A 6,000-nucleotide genomic window follows, 5' to 3' on the forward strand; every position below is an offset into this window, starting at 1 on the left:
TAGATGGTACCTTTCCACACCACCAATTGTTTCCAAACATCCCTCCCCCACATTGGGGAACCCTTGATTCTCCAATTACGGTCCCTCCATGAACCTGACCAGACTGCTAAGCTTTCCACGACAGCTCATTGTCAGTAAACAGGCTCCCAGAGGTGCCTGGGTCCAAGTGTTCCAGAGCTAAGAGGGCCACTCACAGTTCAGCCCATTGGGCACTTTTTCCAGTACCAGAGCAGCTGTTCCCAATGGCTGCCAGATGGATTCAGCTTGGCGGACCCATCAGTGAACTAACACTGAGCATCTGGTGGGGCATCCTTTTCTTGGGGTCCCCAGGATGCCAGTGCAGGAAGGGAAGGGCCTTCATCTGGTGTTGCAACAGGATCACTGTTGAGGGGGGTCCTCCACCATCCACTGATGCAAGCTCGTCTGGGGGCCCAGACCAGTGCAATCCTGAACGTACCACTTCCATTTGATGATGCTCTGTTGTTGGGTACTCCCTGGGTGAGTGTTCCAATGACTTAGGATTTCTGGCTTCAGGAGGACTGAGATTTCTCGGTCACCATTTCCTTTTCCTCCAATAGCATGCCAGAAGTTGCCTCTTGAAGGGGGAGTAGCACTGGGCTGTATCTGGGAATTCCTTGGTTCAAAAACCCAGGGGGGAGGCGGGGCAAGACGGCAGACTGGTGAGCTGTAAGTTTTAGTTACTCCTCCAGGAAAGTAGGTAAAAAGCCAGGAACTGCGTGGACTGGACACCACAGAGCAATCTGTCTTTGGGCATACTTCATACAACACTCATGAAAATGTGGAACTGCTGAGATCAGCGAAATCTGTAAGTTTTTGCGGCCAGGGGACCCGCGCCCCTCCCTGCCAGGCTCAGTCCCAGGGGAGGAGGGGCTGTCAGCTCCGGGAAGGAGAAGGGAGAACTGCAGTGGCTGCTCTTATAGAAAACTCATTCTACTGATTCAAACTCCAACCATAGATAGACTGAGACCAGACACCAGAGACTCTGAGAGCAGCCAGCCCAGCAGAGAGGAGACAGGCATAGAAAAAAAACAACACGGAAAACTCCAAAATAAAAGCAGAGGATTTTTGGAGTTCTGGTGAACACAGAAAGGGGAAGGGCGGAGCTCAGGCTTTGAGGCGCATATGCAAATCCCGAAGCAAAGCTGATCTCTCTGCCCTGTGCACCTTTCCTTAATGGCCCTGGTTGCTTTGTCTATTAGCATTTCAATAACCCATTAGATCTCTGAGGAGGGCCGTTTTTTTCTTTCTTTTTTTTTTTTTTTTTTTTTTTTTAAATCCTTTTTGCTTTTTCTAAAACAATTACTCTAAGAAGCTCAATACAGAAAGCTTCAAAGAACTGCAATTTGGGCACGTCAAGTCAAGAGCAGAACTAAGAGAGCTCTGAGACAAAAGGCAATAATCCAGTGGCTGAGAAAATTCACTAAACAACACAACTTCCCAAGAAAAGGGGGGTGTCCGCTCACAGCCACCATCCTGGTGGACAGGAAACACTCCTGCCCATCGCCAGCCCCATAGCCCAGAGCTGCCCCAGACAACCCAGTGTGACGGAAGGGCTTCAAATAACAGGCACACACCACAAAACTGGGCGTGGACATTAGCCTTCCCTGCAACCTCAGCTGAATGTCCCAGAGCTGGGAAGGTGGAGCAGTGTGAATTAACAAAGCCCCATTCAGCCATCATTTGAGCAGACTGGGAGCCTCCCTACACAGCCCAGCAGCCCAGAACTGCCCTGGGGGGACGGCACTCACCTGTGACATAGCACAGTCATCCCTCAACAGAGGACCCGGGGTGCACAGCCTGGAAGAGGGGCCCACTTGCAAGTCTCAGGAGCCATACGCCAATACCAAAGACTTGTGGGTCAGTGGCAGAGACAAACTGTGGCAGGACTGAACTGAAGGATTAGACTATTGCAGTAGCTTTAAAACTCTAGGATCATCAGGGAGATTTGATTGTTAGGGCCACCCCCCCTCCCCGACTGCCCAGAAACACGCCCCACATACAGGGCAGGCAACACCAACTACACACGCAAGCTTGGGACACCAATTGGGCCCCACAAGACTCACTCCCCCACTCACCAAAAAGGCTAAGCAGGGGAGATCTGGCTTGTGGAGAACAGGTGGCTCGTGGACGCCACCTGCTGGTTAGTTAGAGAAAGTGTACTCCACGAAGCTGTAGATCTGATAAATTAGAGATAAGGACTTCAACTGGTCTACAAACCCTAAAAGAACCCTATCAAGGTCAGCAAATGCCACGAGGCCAAAAACAACAGAAAATTATAAAGCATATGAAAAAACCAGACGATATGGATAACCCAAGCCCAAGCACCCAAATCAAAAGACCAGAAGAGACACAGCACCTAGAGCAGCTACTCAAAGAACTAAAGATGAACAATGAGACCCTAATACGGGATATGAAGGAAATCAAGAAGACCCTAGAAGAGCATAAAGAAGACATTGCAAGACTAAATAAAAAAATGGATGATCTTATGGAAATTAAAGAAACTGTTGACCAAATTAAAAAGATTCTGGACACTCATAGTACAAGACTAGAGGAAGTTGAACAACGAATCAGTGACCTGGAAGATGACAGAATGGAAAATGAAAGCATAAAAGAAAGAATGGGGAAAAAAATTGAAAAACTCGAAATGGACCTCAGGGATATGATAGATAATATGAAACGTCCAAATATAAGACTCATTGGTGTCCCAGAAGGGGAAGAAAAGGGTAAAGGTCTAGGAAGAGTATTCAAAGAAATTGTTGGGGAAAACTTCCCAAATCTTCTAAACAACATAAATACACAAATCATAAATGCTCAGCGAACTCCAAATAGAATAAATCCAAAAAAACCCACTCCAAGACATATACTGATCACACTGTCAAACACAGAGAGAAGGAGCAAGTTCTGAAAGCAGCAAGAGAAAAGCAATTCACCACATACAAAGGAAACAGCATAAGACTAAGTAGTGACTACTCAGCAGCCACCATGGAGGCAAGAAGGCAGTGGCACGATATATTTAAAATTCTGAGTGAGAGGAATTTCCAGCCAAGAATACTTTATCCAGCAAAGCTCTCCTTCAAATTTGAGGGAGAGCTTAAATTTTTCACAGACAAAGAAATGCTGAGAGAATTTGCTAACAAGAGACCTGCCCTACTGGAGATACTAAAGGGAGCCCTACAGACAGAGAAACATAGACAGGACAGAGAGACTTGGAGAAAGGTTCAGTACTAAAGAGATTCGGTATGGGTACAATAAAGGATATTAATAGAGAGAGGGAAAAATATGGTAAACATAATCCAAAGGATAAGATGGCCGATTCAAGAAATGCCTTCACGGTTTTAACGTTGAATGTAAATGGATTAAACTCCCCAATTAAAAGATATAGATTCGCAGAATGGATCAAAAAAAATGAACCATCAATATGTTGCATACAAGAGACTCATCTTAGACACAGGGACACAAAGAAACTGAAAGTGAAAGGATGGAAAAAAATATTTCATGCAAGCTACAGCCAAAAAAAAGCAGGTGTAGCAATATTAATCTCAGATAAAATAGACTTCAAATGCAGGGATGTTTTGAGAGACAAAGAAGGCCACTACATACTAATAAAAGGGGCAATTCAGCAAGAAGAAATAACAATCGTAAATGTCTATGCACCCAATCAAGGTGCCACAAAATACATGAGAGAAACACTGGCAAAACTAAAGGAAGCAATTGATGTTTCCACAATAATTGTGGGAGACTTCAACACATCACTCTCTCCTATAGATAGATCAACCAGACAGAAGACCAATAAGGAAATTGAAAACCTAAACAATCTGATAAATGAATTAGATTTAACAGACATCTACAGGACATTACATCCCAAATCACCAGGATACACATACTTTTCTAGTGCTCACGGAACTTTCTCCAGAATAGATCATATGCTGGGACATAAAACAAGCCTCAATAAATTTAAAAAGATTGAAATTATTCAAAGCACATTCTCTGACCACAATGGAATACAATTAGAAGTCAATAACCATCAGAGACTTAGAAAATTCACAAATACCTGGAGGTTAAACAACACACTCCTAAACAATCAGTGGGTTAAAGAAGAAATAGCAAGAGAAATTGCTAAATATATAGAGACGAATGAAAATGAGAACACAACACACCAAAACCTATGGGATGCAGCAAAAGCAGTGCTATGGGGGAAATTTATAGCACTAAACGCATATATTAAAAAGGAAGAAAGAGCCAAAATCAAAGAACTAATGGATCAACTGAAGAAGCTAGAAAATGAACAGCAAACCAATCCTAAACCAAGTACAAGAAAAGAAATAACAAGGATTAAAGCAGAAATAAATGACATAGAGAACAAAAAAACAATAGAGATGATAAATATCACCAAAAGTTGGTTCTTTGAGAAGATCAACAAGATTGACAAGCCCCTAGCTAGACTGACAAAATCAAAAAGAGAGAAGACCCATATAAACAAAATAATGAATGAAAAAGGTGACATAACTGCAGATCCTGAAGAAATTAAAAAAATTATAAGAGGATATTATGAACAACTGTATGGCAACAAACTGGATAATGTAGAAGAAATGGACAATTTCCTGGAAACATATGAACAACCTAGACTGACCAGAGAAGAAATAGAAGACCTCAACCAACCCATCACAAGCAAAGAGATCCAATCAGTCATCAAAAATCTTCCCACAAATAAATGCCCAGGGCCAGATGGCTTCACAGGGGAATTCTACCAAACTTTCCAGAAAGAACTGACACCAATCTTACTCAAACTCTTTCAAAACATTGAAAAAAATGGAACACTACCTAACTCATTTTATGAAGCTAACATCAATCTAATACCAAAACCAGGCAAAGATGCTACAAAAAAGGAAAACTACCGGCCAATCTCCCTAATGAATATAGATGCAAAAATCCTCAACAAAATACTTGCAAATCGAATCCAAAGACACATTAAAAAAATCATACACCATGACCAAGTGGGGTTCATTCCAGGCATGCAAGGATGGTTCAACATAAGAAAAACAATCAATGTATTACAACACATTAAAAACTCGAAAGGGAAAAATCAATTGATCATCTCAATAGATGCTGAAAAAGCATTTGACAAAATCCAACATCCCTTTTTGATAAAAACACTTCAAAAGGTAGGAATTGAAGGAAACTTCCTCAACATGATAAAGAGCATATATGAAAAACCCACAGCCAGCATAGTACTCAATGGTGAGAGACTGAAAGCCTTCCCTCTAAGATCAGGAACAAGACAAGGATGCCCGCTGTCACCACTGTTATTCAACATTGTGCTGGAAGTGCTAGCCAGGGCAATCCGGCAAGACAAAGAAATAAAAGGCATCCAAATTGGAAAAGAAGAAGTAAAACTGTCATTGTTTGCAGATGATATGATCTTATATCTAGAAAACCCTGAGAAATCAACGATACAGCTACTAGAGCTAATAAACAAATTTAGCAAAGTAGCAGGATACAAGATTAATGCACATAAGTCAGTAATGTTTCTATATGCTAGAAATGAACAAACTGAAGAGACACTCAAGAAAAAGATACCATTTTCAATAGCAACTAAAAAAATCAAGTACCTAGGAATAAACTTAACCAAAGATGTAAAAGACCTATACAAAGAAAACTACATAACTCTACTAAAAGAAATAGAAGGGGACCTTAAAAGATGGAAAAATATTCCATGTTCATGGATAGGAAGGCTAAATGTCATTAAGATGTCAATTCTACCCAAACTCATCTACAGATTCAATGCAATCCCAATCAAAATTCCAACAACCTACTTTGCAGACTTGGAAAAGCTAGTTATCAAATTTATTTGGAAAGGGAAGATGCCTCGAATTGCCAAAGACACTCTAAAAAAAAAAAACAAAGTGGGAGGACTTACACTCCCTGACTTTGAAGCTTATTATAAAGCCACAGTTGCCAAAACAGCATGGTACTGGCACA

Source organism: Choloepus didactylus, chromosome 1, assembly GCF_015220235.1.
Source record: "Choloepus didactylus isolate mChoDid1 chromosome 1, mChoDid1.pri, whole genome shotgun sequence".
Lineage (NCBI taxonomy): Eukaryota > Metazoa > Chordata > Mammalia > Pilosa > Megalonychidae > Choloepus > Choloepus didactylus.